Source organism: Pan paniscus, chromosome 1, assembly GCF_029289425.2.
Source record: "Pan paniscus chromosome 1, NHGRI_mPanPan1-v2.0_pri, whole genome shotgun sequence".
In the NCBI taxonomy this organism is placed as follows: Eukaryota; Metazoa; Chordata; class Mammalia; order Primates; family Hominidae; genus Pan; species Pan paniscus.
The window spans coordinates 98,351,407-98,364,832 of NC_073249.2; the positions used below are offsets into that span (position 1 = coordinate 98,351,407).

The 13,426-nt window shown below is 43.2% G+C and overlaps 1 protein-coding gene across 2 annotated transcripts in view; it reads left to right on the forward strand.

Annotated features, from left to right (window-relative positions):
* Positions 1-13,426, forward strand: part of POGZ (pogo transposable element derived with ZNF domain) — a 69,916-nt gene that overhangs the window by 347 nt on the left and 56,143 nt on the right. The window contains exons 2-3 of one of the 2 annotated variants that reach the window (XM_008970393.6): positions 12,588-12,687; positions 12,966-13,426. The gene's annotated coding sequence lies outside the window, so the exon portion shown is untranslated. Of the gene's footprint in view, positions 1-1,786; positions 1,943-12,587; positions 12,688-12,965 lie in introns of those variants that run through there. The other variant, XM_003817249.6, reaches the window with a different exon arrangement.

Here is a 13,426-nt window from a genome sequence, read left to right on the forward strand (position 1 = left end):
GCAGGAGGATTGCATGAGCCCAGGAGTTCAAGGCTGCAGTGAGCCATGTTTTATAAGCCACTGCACTCCAGCTTGGGCAACGGAGCAAGACACTGTCTCAAAAAAAAAAAAAAAAAAAAAAAGGTGTAATAAAAGAGAATAGAAAGCTATCACATAGTGAATATCAGTAGTCTTTGATGCAATCTGAATCATGAAAAGTACTGTGTGTTTGTGTGTAGCCAGTCAAGATGTAGAATATGCTTTTTACTGTGGGTGGCTGTCAAAAAATGTTTAAAAACCACTGTGCTAGACAGTGGAACTTTTTAAGGATGCGTAGATTGGAAAGGTTGAAAAGTCATCTAATTTATTCCTCTATACTTAGACAGTATTTCATTTTAAGAATAGTACAGACTTTAATTACCTTTCTTGCTTATCATCTCATCTCAACATTTCCTACTAATGATTTGTGAATAATTTGTCTCTTTAAAGCTATTATTTCAGTAAAGAAAGCTATAACTTTCTTTACTGAAAGAAAGTTATACAAAGGCAATTCTGCCAAGTTCCCTTTTTTTCTATGGCTCTTCTATCCTGTCCCCTGGGCAGTGGACATATTACAAATGTGCCTGAAAGATCTGTCTCCAGTGGAGTCCCAGAGAAATCTGAGTTGCTGGAATATCATGTCTTCAGATACCCCCATGGATCTATTTTACTTTATTTTAAAATTTGAATTTTTATTTATCTTTTTCCCCTTATTATTTATTTCTAAAATTTTATCCACCCATATAGGTTATATGAAAGCCTGAAGGTCTTTGTTTGTTTGTTTGTTTGTTTTGAGATGGAGTCTTGCTCTGTTGCCCAGGCTGGAGTGCAGTGGCGCAATCTCAGCTCACTGCAACCTCTGTGTCCTGGGTTCAAGCAATCCTCCTGTCTCAGACTCCTTAGTAGCTGGATTTACAGGCGCACACCACCACGCCCGGCTAATTTTTGTATTTTCAGTAGAGACGGGGTTTCACCATTTTGGTCAAGCTGTTCTCGAACTCCTGATCTCAGGTGATCCACCTGCCTTGGCCTCCCAAAGTGTTGAGATTATAAGCATGAGCCACCGCATCCAGCCAGAAAGCCCAAAGGTCTTGAATTGACTTTGTCCCTTCTCAAGTAGGGGAGCTCTCTGTCATGCTAACAAGTTTGTGACTGAAACTTTCTATCTTTACACCCATTTCTTCCCCCCATTACACACACTCCAATCTGGCCACTTTCATTAGCTTAACGTTTGGATTAAAACGCCCAAATTGGGCCCGGTGCGGTGGCTCATACCAGTAATCCCAGCACTTTGGGAGGCCAAGGCAGGTGGATCACTTGAGGTCAGGAGTTCAAGACCAGCCTGGCCAACATGGCGAAAGGGGTTTAATAGAGATGGGGTCTCTATTAAAAATACAAAAGTTAGCTAGGCGTGGTGGTGGGCACTTGTAATCCTAGCTACTGGGTACTCGGGAGGCTGAGGCAGGAGAATCACTTGAACCTGGGAGGCAGAGGTTGCAGTGAGCCGAGATGGTGCCATTGCACTCCAGCCTGGGTAATGAGCGAAACTCCATCTTAAAAAAAAAAAAAAAGTAGCCCAAGTGTATGTGTGGGTGAGAGTGTTGATGGTTGGGAAACACTCCCCATTGTCAATAGCGGCCCACTTACCCACTAAGGATATTAATAATAAGAAAAATGATAAAACAATAATAATATAACTAAAATAATAATTATTGACAGTTGTTTTTTTTTTTTTGAGACGGAGTTTTGCTCTTGTTGCCCAGGCTGGAGCGCAATGGCACGATCTCCGCTCACCACAACCTCTGCCTCCTGGGTTCAAGCAATTCTCCTGCCTCAGCCTTCCGAGTAGCTGGGATTACAGGCATGCGCCACCACACTAGGCATGCCTTGTACCCTCCTGTGGCGCGGCACATCAGATAAAAGTGTGAGTGAACTACAGTCTGGCAGAAAGGGACCCTGAGGCCCCGCTTTCCTGGGGTGCTATGAGGGAGAGCCACAGTGGCTGAGAAGCTTGCTGGAGGAGGCAGCCTTAGTAGGGCAAGGTGACACTGCAGTGAAGACTGCAGAGTGAACCACCCCAAGTTCAGGGCCAAAGGGGCCCCTCAGACAAACTTAGAGGGACCTGTAGAGCCAGAGAGTTGAAAGGAGGTTGAGGGAGAGCCACGAGGCCTGGGCAACCTGAGTGGGACCAGCTCACAAGTTGTACCCACACGGTCTTGAACCACAAATTTCAACCGCGAACACCAGTAGGGCAAGCGGTGGGCAGATGGAGAAGGGGCATTGTCCCAGAGGCCAGAAGAGTTAAAGAACATTCCACTTGGGGTCTCTGGATTCTTCTTCTTTATTTTTTAATTTTTATTATTATTTTTTAAGATGGAGTTTCACTCTTGTTGCCCAGGCTGGAGTGCAATAGCAGGATCTGGGCTCATTGCAACCTCCACCTCCCAGGTTCAAGCGATTCTCCTGCCTCAGCCTCCCAAGTAGCTGGGACTACAGGTGCGCTCCACCATGCCCAGCTAATTTTGTATTTTTAGTAGAGATGGGGTTTCACCATGTTGGACAGGCTGGTCTCGAACTCCTAACCTCATATGATCCACCCGCCTCAGCCTCCCAAAGTGCTGGGATTACAGACGTGAGCCACCACACTCGGCCCTCTGGATTCTTCTTTATCATAATGTTGCACAAGCCATGCTTGTCGCCAGTACAATTGGACACCACACTGGAGAAAAGCTAGAGAAAAGGATGAATGTCTGAGGATGTTGAGAAAACCAGGTGTTATTTTCCTGATGAGAATAAGCATTACGTAAAGAGATTGTTTAAATTATTTGATGAGACTTAACTCTTTTTTTTGCTAATGTTTAAATTATTTTAAAAAGATGATTATGAAATATTTAAAACCACAAGAAAATTAAGAATATAAGGAATCTATAAACCTACCACTCAGTATAAAAAATAAAACATTACCAATACGGTTGAAACTTCCAGAGTATCACTCCGCAAATGCTGCTTTTATTAGGTCAAATGATATGAAACTGCTGATATTAGATTGTTTTTGACCCACAAAAAAAACCAGTAATTTTTCTTGATTCAATCTAATATTTTAGGTGGTTTTTTTTAATTTTTTTGTTTTTTTCTGAAACAGAGTCTCTTTCTGTTGCCCAGGCTAGAGTGCAGTGGCACAATCTCAGCTCACTGCAACCTCTGCCTCCCGGATTCAAGTGATTCTCCTCCCTCAGCCTCCCGAGTAGCTGAGATTACAGGTGCACACCACTATGCCTCGCTAATTTTTGTATTTTTAGTAGAAACAGGGTTTCACCATGTTAGCCAAGCTGGTCTTGAACTCCCAACCTCGTGATCCACCCACCTTGGCCTCCCAAGGTGCTGGGATTACAGGCGTGAGCCACCACGTCTGGCCTCTTTGTTGGTTTTATCAGTAACTTTATTAATCTGCTGCCCACGTGGAATGCCTTTCTTCTTTTCCCTCATTTATCTACATCCTGCCCCTTCTTTAAGACAAGGTCTGAGCCCACTCCTTTTAAGAATTTTTCACCAAAGACTTGAGCCTGCACAGATCTTTCCTATCTCTTGCCAGAAGGTACTGTCTGTCTCATACATTTAACATCATTTTATATGTCATATTCTTTAATTGCCTGGGCCACACAAATTAACACTTGGCAATATTACGTTACCTATTTTGTTAATTAACATGTGGAAGAAATAGTAGGGTTTTACTAAATGCTTGACTGATTAAGAACAATAACTACATATTTCTTGGAAGTTATTACTTCAAGCAATTTTATAAAAGATGCTTGAGCCCAAGACCCAAAGTATTTAGAAGAGATACCTTAAGGTAAGAAATCTCGGGAAGAATCAGAATAGGGAGCCTGTCATCCATGAGTATAGTCAAATGTTATCATGTCCCATAAAATATTTATATCTTAAGAATTATTGGTAAAAACTATCATTTATGGAGTAACTACTGTAAAGTATTGGCCTAGACATTTTATATATTATATCTCTAATATAACAACCCTGCAATGTAACTAATATCAGGCTCTATCCAGTTCACCATGTTGTCTCTCATTCTTTTTTGTTGTGTTTTGTTTTGTTTAGAGACAGGTCTCACACTGCCACCCAGGCTGGAGTGCAATGGCACAATCATAGCTCACTGCAGCCTCAAAATCCTGGGTTCCAGCAGTCTTCCCGCCTCAGCCTCTCCAGTGGCTGGGACTACAGGCACGCACTACCACACCCAACTAACTTTTTACTTTTTGTAGAGATAGGGTTTCATTACGTTGCCCAGGCTGCTCTTGAACTTTTGGACTCAAACAATCCTCCCTCCTTGGCCTCCCAAAGTTCTGGGATTACAGGCGTGAGCTACTGCACCTGGCCTTGTCTCACATTCTTAACCATAAAAGTGTCCTGGGAACTTCTTATTTTTTCAGTCCAACCTTTATACCCGTTTATTAGTCAGTATAATTAAGCTATCCTACATTAACAAATTAATCCTGGAATCTCAGTGATTTAGCACAATAAATTTTTTTTGTTGTTATTCTGGTAAAGTCTGATGTATTCTGGGCAACTCACTAGTTCAACTCTACTTCATGGGGTGACTCAGGAATCTAGGATGCTTCCATACTCTGGTTCTACCATCTCATTTGATGGGAAAAGAGGAGGCATGTCAACCTTTAAATTGAAGGGCAATTGATGGATTACTTCTGGCCCAGAACATTCTTGAGGTCAGGAGTTCGAGACCAGCCTGGCCAATATGGTGAAACCCCATTTCTACTAAAAAATGCAAAAAAAAGGTTAAGAGATCACGAGGTCAGGAGATCGAGACCATCCTGGCTAACATGGTGAAAACCCGTCTCTACTAAAAATACAAAAAATTAGCCAGGTGTGGTGGCGGGCTGAAATCACACCACTGCACTCCAGCCTGGGTGACAGAGAGAGACTTTGTCTCATAAAAAAAAAAAAAAAAAAAAAAAAAAAAGGTTAAGATTCACTTTCTAGGCTAGGAATAACATTCTGGGCCAGAAGTAATCCATCAATTGCACTTACATTCCCATTTACAAGGACTCAATCTTGAGGCCCTGATACAGCTACAAGAGAGGCTGGGAAATGAGAGTACATGAATATTCAGTGAGCCACAGTCAATATAGTAAAGGCAGGCATCCCAGGAGAGCCACTATTCTTGCAAGGTTGGAGAATCAAAATAACCTCCTTAATGCCAATTACATCAACTCAACTGGCTGAAGTAACTAGACTATCTGATCATCTATGGGGTTCTAGAGGTTCCTGGACTTTCCTACATGTCAAAGAACATCTTGGGCAAAGATAAAGGAAGAAGTAAAATAATAATAATAATGGCCGGGTACAGTGGCTCACGCCTGTAATCCCAGCACTTTAGGAGGTCAAGGCGGGCGGATCACGAGGTCAGGGGTTCGAGACCAGCCTGGCCACTATGGTGAAACCCCATCTCTACTAAAAATACAAAAATTAGCCAGGTGTGGTGGCACGCAGCTGTAGTCCCAGCTACTCGGGAGGCTGAGGCAGAAGAATTTGCCTGAACCCAGGAGGCGGAGGTTGCAGTGAGCTGAGATCGTACCACTGCACTCCAACCTGGGTAACACAGTGAGACTCCATCTCAAAAATAATAATAATAATAGTAATATAGTAATAGTAATATAATAATAATAAGCCACATGTTAGAGTGAGAAGAAACTCTAGTTCTTTGGGCACATATGCTCATATAGGATTATTGAGAAATGTGTCATTTCTCTAGGAAGACAGGGAATGAAGCATATCTTTTTTTTTTTTTTTTTTTTTTTCTCGAGACAGAGTCTTGCTCTGTCACCCAGGGAGGAGCGCAGTGGCACAATCTCAGCTCACTGCAACCTTCGCCTCCCATGCTTCAGCCTCAGGAGTAGCTGGAATTACAGACCCGCACCCCCATGCCCGGCTAATTTTTGTATTTTTAGTAGAGATGGGATTTCGCCATATTGGCCACGCTAGTCTTGAACTCCTGACCTCAAGTGATCCACCCACCTTGGCCTCCCAAAGTGCTGGGATTACAGGTGTGATCCACCATGACTGGCCAGAAGCATCTTGTCCACTGGGGTTCATGAACAAGCCCAGAAACAGGATTCAAGTCTGAAAGTGCTTGCAAAATGTTGTGTATATGTACAAATGTGCATTTTTCTGGGGGAGATAATTCATAGCTTTTATAGAGATTTTTGAGGGGGTCATGATGCAGAAAAGTTTAAGACTCACTTTTCTAGGCTAGGAATAAGATCTCTGAATAGGAGAAACAGAGATCAGAGCCTGCCAGGAAGCAAGGTTCGTAGGAAAGATAAAACTCTTATTCACACCTGATGCACAGCACTTATACACACAGCTACATTTATGTGAAAACTGAGAAATGAGAATTATTTCCTGAACGAACGAAAGTTAAATCATTTTCCTCCTATAAAATGATTTTAAACTGGTGAATCGTGGCACTCTCACATTGTCAGATTTTATTACCTCTATGTTTCAGGTAACAGAAAAGTCATTAAAAATGGATGATCTTTTGCTGTCATGGGAGATGGCCCCTTTGCCACCTCTAACTCCTATTGTACATATTCAGTAATAAGAGAAGACCCAAACGGACCTTACCACTTATCTACACCAGAAACCTTTAAAAAATTTAATCCTGGCCAACATGGTGAAACCCTAGCTCTACTAAAAATACAAAAATTAGCCGGGCATGGTGGCGGGCACCTGTAATCCCAGCTACTCGGGAGGCCGAGGCAGCAGAATCACTTGAACTGGGGAGACGGAGGCTGCAGTGAGCCGAGATTGCACCACTGCACTCCAGCATGGGCAACAAAGCAAGACTCTGCCTGAAAAAGAAAAATTAATTCTGAATGATACCTCAGTCTTCTCATCTGTAAAACAATGATATTAATCCTCATGTCCTTCAAAAATATGAATTGGAAAAGCTATTTACTGTCCACAGTTGCATTCTGAAAATTATGCATGACTATAATAAAATATAAACACTGCTAAATTTAAAAAGAATGTATGCTAGAGGAAAAGGAATTTTTACTACATTTTACTCTGCAATCCATTATCAGGAACAAGTCATATATCAAGCATACCTATAAAATAGTCCAATTTATTTTGTCATGAAGCTTTATGGAGTCAATTTAATTACTTGATAATCATACCTGGTCAACTCCATAGCAACAACCTAGATTAGACAAGTATAGCTTTGCTTCTGGGTATCTCTTTAAAATATTAATTTAATTCGAAGTTAAACTACATCATTACCTCCTAGGAAACCATGCAGCAACTCACAGTGAGCTCTTGATGATGATAACACTGCTGCTCATGCATTTCTTATGAAATATATTTTGAAGACAGAGATCTTAATTGCTTCTTACTGAAAGCTAATGGGAATTCTTCCTTTAGAAACCCAGTCTGAGAACTTCCTCAGGCTTTTTCTCACCTCCTGTGTCTCTAGGAAAGTCCCCAACTCTTCTAAAAATAAGAAGGTAGCAAATAATATTCCTAAATAAAATCCAGCCACAGCTGTTAACTTCCCCATTTTTTAATTTGACATTGGTCAAATGTAGATCTCCACTTGCCCTTTATTTCATGGCAATTTGCCTGTCAAGTTAAGCACCTCAATGTTTTCCTTCCACCACACATGCTGACTTATACACATGCTGAATCCCAGGCTCAGTGCAATCAGCTATCCATCTTTTCAACCTGGGAGCTGCTCAGATGGTAAAAATGTCTCTACTGTTTTTCTCTAACGTTTTCTGAAATGAGTAGCTCTCTTTGAGGTTCCAGCTTTGACAATCCTGAGTGTGCATTACAGAGAGTGGGATACCCATTTCTTTCTTTCTTTCTTTTTTTTTTTTTTTTGAGACGAAGTCTCACACTGTGGCCCGGGATGCTATGTAGTGGCGTGATCTCGGCTTGCTGCAGCCTTCGCTTCCCAGGTTCAAGCAATTCTCCTGTCTCAGCCTCCCAGGTAGCTGGGATTACAGGCATGCACCACCACACCCGGCTAATTTTTTGTATTTTTAGTAGAGACGGGGTTTCACTATTTTGGTCAGGCTGGTCTGAAACTCCTGACCTTGTGATCTGCCCACCTCGGCCTCCCAAAGTGTTGGGATTACAGGCGTGAGCCATCGTGTTCAGCTGTTACCCATTTCTTAAAGAAATCTGGCATTATCTCCCATGAAGCTTATTTCTGCCTGGACTAACCTCACCATCTGAGCCTCCCTACTCCCCGCCCAAACACATACCAGTCAACCTCACGCTGAACCTGAACAATAAGTGATTAGGTCTGCATTTTAGCAAAATGATGCCACCGAGGGCATCCATGACTCAATGCTTTTGAAGACATGCTGAAATCATTTGTCTCTCTTCTTTAACATTCTCCAAGCTACAGGTGGTTCCAATTTTCTTTTGTATGTTTTGTTGTTGTTGTTTGTTTGTTTGTTTTTTGATGGAGTTTCACTCTTCTTGCCCAGGCTGGAGTGCAATGGTGCAATCCTGGCTCACTGCAGCCTCCACCTCCTGGGTTCAAGTGATTCTCCTGCTTCAGCCTCCCAAATAGCTGAGATTACAGGCGCGTTCCACCACGCCTGGCTAATTTTTTTGTATTTTTAGTAGAGATGGGGTTTCACCATCTCTACTAAAGACCTTTGGCCAGGCTGGTCTTGAACTCCAGACCTCAGGTGATCTGCCTGCCTCGGCCTCCCAAAGTGCTGGGATTACAGGCATGAGCCACCGTGCCCAGCCCCAATTTTCAACTTGTGGCAGAAACCGTAAGTCAAGGAAGCAAGTAAGTATTTCCATAAACTGTAGAAAAGAAACACTCTCCAGCTATGTAACTGAAAAGCTCAGCTTGGGACATCCATTAACCTTTGACTTTCTTTCTTAGAAAAAGTTTCTAAGTTGGCTACTGAAGACTGGAATAATTTTTAGGAGTACCACTATTAGGATCAAATTTCTTCAACATATCAGACTGGATTGGCTTTCAGATTCCTCCCCAGTATGTTATAGAGGCACATACGAGTTGATTTCTAAGGATCTGATTCAGGTTATTTGTTCTACTACTTGGGTTTCCCATCATCATCAAGATGGTTCAAACCATTATCCAGATGGTCCAAAAGAGAGACCAAAGCTATCAGTTCTGTTACTTCACTCTGGAAACCTGTGTTTTAGCTGAAGAAGCAAAATGTTCCAACACTGTCCAAATTAATATGAGCATTCTCTCTTTAGCACAAGGAATACGTTTCTGGAAATAGCAGTGTTAACTGTATAGTCTCTTTTGAAGTGCTGCACCAGTGTTGTAATGTAAGGTGGCAGAGTTTCCTTGAAATCTTCTGAAGGTATAAAATGTCTTTGCTCATCATTTCCTTTTTTTTTTTTTCTCTGAGATGGAGTCTCACTCTGTCGCCCAGGCTGGAGTGATGTGGTGTGATCTCGGCTCACTGCAACCTCCACCTCCCGGGTTCAAGCGATTCTCCTGCCTCAGCCTCCTGAGTAGTTAGGACTACAGGCATGTGCCACCACGCCTGGCTAATTTTTGTATTTTTAGTAGAGATGGGGTTTCACTATGTTGGCCAGGCTGGTCTCAAACTCCTGATCTTGTAATCCACCCACCTCGGCCTCCCAAAGTGCTGGGATTACAGGCATGAGCCACCACGCCTGGCCAGGATACCTTTTACAACGTCAAAAGACACTCCATTCCCTAATTGCCTGTTGATCTTTACCCTCTGTTTCCACACCCATTTCCTCAAAGGTGCCTCCAGATCCTGCAAAACTCCCACTTTTACATTCAGCATGATAGACTTTCTCTATTTCTTGGTGGCAGGCATAGCACCATCACTCATTTTATTGGGCATTATGGGTCAAAACTGTCTCCCAGGGCACAAACTAAATGACAGAAAAATAGAGAGGAGTAAGTAACACACCACAGAACTCAATCACCTGAAGCAGCAGCTTCACAACTCCCATCCTGGTCCAAGCTACCATCAACTCTCACCTGGATTATTGCAATAGCCTTCTATCTGGTCTCCCTGCATCTGCCCTTGCCTCTATTAGTTATTCTTCACAAGCAGCCACAGTGATCCTTTAAAAACGTGAGTCAGGCCGTGTCACTACTTGCTTTATGATCCTCCAGCAGCTTCATTTTCACTACAGGTAAAACCTAAACTTTGCTTCACTTTCTTCAGGTCTTTGCCCAAATGTCACCTTAACAAGGACTTCTCCAATCACCCCACATAAAATAGCAAATTCTCCACCCCCATGTCTGCACCACACTCCTAATTCCCCTATCCTGCCCTTTACCCTTCATAGCACCTATCACCATTTCATATAATCCATATTTATTTACATAATGTATATCAGATTGCATTTTCCAAGATGGCCACAAGATTTCCCTTTCCGCACACTTTCTTACAATGTGACATTTCCACTATTCCTGTTGAGAGATGGGGATCTATGCTCTCCATCCTGTAACTGTAATGGAAGTAACACTATATGACCTCTGAGACTAGGTCACGATCTCTGTCTGGTCCTTTTGGGGCACTCAGTCTTGGAACTCAGCCACTATGATATGAGGAAGCCCAGGCTACATGGAGAAGCCACTTGTAAATGGTCTGCCAACAACCCCAGCTGCGGTCCAAGCCAACAGTCAACCTCAACTTCCAGACATGTAAGGAAGCTTTTGAGATTACTTCAGCCCTAGCCACTGCATACGAGACTCCCAAGTGAGAACTGTTTAGCTGAGCCTAATTACCTCCCAGAACCATGAGAGGTAATGAAATTGTTGTTTTAAGCCACTAAGTTCGGGGTCATTTGTTATTTAACAATAGATAATAGAACAATTTGTTTATGTGTATATTTTATGTCTCTTTCCCTCTAGAGTATAAATCCCACAGATTCAGGTATTTGTTGTTGTTGTTGCTGCTGTATTCCCAGCACCTAAAACAGTGCCTAGTACATGTGCTCAATAATTTTTTTTTTTTTGAGACAGGATCTTGATCTGTCCCTCCCAGGCTAGAGTGCAAGTAGTGTCATCATAGCTCACTGCAGTCTCAAACTCCTGGCCTCAAGTGATCCTCCCAAGTCTTCCAAGTATCTAGGAATACCACAACCAGCTAATGAAAAAAATTTTTTGGGGCCGGGCACGGTGGCTCACGCCTGTAATCCTAGCGCTTTGGGAGGCGTAGGCGGGCAGATCACGAGGTCAGGAGTTCGAGACCAGCCTGCTTGGTGAAACCCCGTCTCTACTAAAAATAGAAAAAATTAGCCAGGCATCGTGGCGCACGCCTGTAGTCCCAGCTACTCAGGAGGCTGAGGCAGGAGAATTGCACCCAGCAGGCGGAGGTTGCAGTGAGCCGAGATCGCGCCACTTCACTCCAGCCTGGGGGAGAGAGCGAGACTCTGTTTAAAAAAAAAAATTTTTTTTTTGTAGAGATGGGATGTTGCTAAGTTGCCCAGGCTGCCCTCAGACTGCTGTGATCCTCCTCCCTTGGCCTTCCAAAGTGTTGGGATTACAGGTGTTAGCCACCATGCCCAGCCCCCAATAAATATTCATTGAATGAATGAATGGATGCATGATCCATATTCAATAAAGCATGCTAACAGTTACTGGTCAACGGTACATGGCATAGTCTGCGCTAGATCTCATTGGCTGGGAGAATAAATTGACAGAGCATGGGAAAATATGTTGGAATTTTTCAAAGGTTAATAACGTAATATACATAATGTAAATATAACATATATAATGAATTATAGTAATTACACGACAGCATAAAATAGGATTTGAGTTTCATGTAGTCTTTTGGTGATTGATCCCATAATCCTAATATGGGCTTCTCCAGATCAGGTCTGGAAAGTCTTCAGAAGTATTTTCAGAAGGATTTAGTGATTCTTCTCATTCAAATAATGAAGTCCTTCCTAAGCATCCTACACTAGTGGAAATCACTCACATGGTTTTGGTATGAAATGGAATGAAACTGGGTGGTGGCAGTGTGTGTATGTGTATGCACATGTGCACACTCACACGGGCAGGTGCATACAATTTGGAATGCCTACTTCCACTGCCTATTTTCAGTCTGGTGGTTTGAATGGAGTGTGTATATAAAGAACACGAATAAACATAGTTCTGGATTTCCCCTTTCTGCACCAAGTACCTTGATTTCACATTTGGTTTGAAGCAAATATTTGTGTATTGCTTAAATAGCAAACATTTTCAAATATTCAAGGAAAATATTACATTTTTATAATCTCAGAAGGCAATAAAGGACAAAATTTCTTAGCTACCTGAAAAGAGGTAGTTTTTGTCTGGGGAAGAATAAACAGGTGGATGGTCGTTTGAGTGGACTAACCAATTTCTTTGAGCCAACCCATCTCAGCCTTGATTGGAGCAAAAAGCATAAGGATGTGGAGTGTGTGTGGTTTCTTGGAACTGGGGATCTCTGCTGAATCTACTCACAATGGGAGCAAAGCAGTTTCCATCACAATAATCGCTTTAACAATCGTGTGCCACTTCTTTACAGGATCCAGAAGGGCTTGAGGATCAAAATGGCTTTTAAAAGTTCTTCACTTAAACAAGGCCACAGCCACAAGGTTACTTGGCCGAGTGTCTCTTGAGAAAGAGTGAGTGCCATTTTGTTCTTTGTTCCAATGACAGTTGTTGGTGCCACTGGGCCTCACCACCTGGCCTGTGTCATGAAGTCTCCCTCTTGACTGGGTCTAAGCCTTGAGTGGAAAGTGGGGGAGCCTCCCAACACTTCCTTGGAAACTCTAGGCAAGTAAATTGGGGAATATTTTCTTTGGAAGTCTCATTTTTCTCACCAAAATTTAGATATAGCTTCTGAAGCTAATTATTCTTTTTTCATTACAAAAAATGTTTTCCTTTATTTATTTATTTGCAGGCCCAGCCAAACTTGACTAGAAAAGAAGCCCGGGCAGGGGTTTGGATGAGCCCATGACGTGCAGCGCGCTCCGACCAATTGGGAGGCCGTGAAAAAGGGGAGGGCGGAAGTGACGAGCCGTATCCCTCCGCGGGGCGAGAGGGTCGGTGGGGGGAGTCGGCGTCTCTCTCCCCCGCGCCAGCTCCCGTACACGGAGCCGCATTCCTTGGCCCCCCCACCCCCCTCCCTCGGGGCCCCCCCGCCCCCCTCGGGAAAAAAATCCACCCCGAATCACTCGAACCCGAGGGAGGCTTCCTTTCACCCTTGGGGAGACGAGCTTTCAACGGTTACCTCGTCTTCGTCTCCCCCCAAGCCCCCGTCCCCTCCCCTGCTCCCACCCCCTTCTGGCGCCGGGTGTAAGGTCCCTTTAAGGCGACGGCGCCTTCCTCGGGTCAGACTACCGGCGGCGACGACCACGGGAG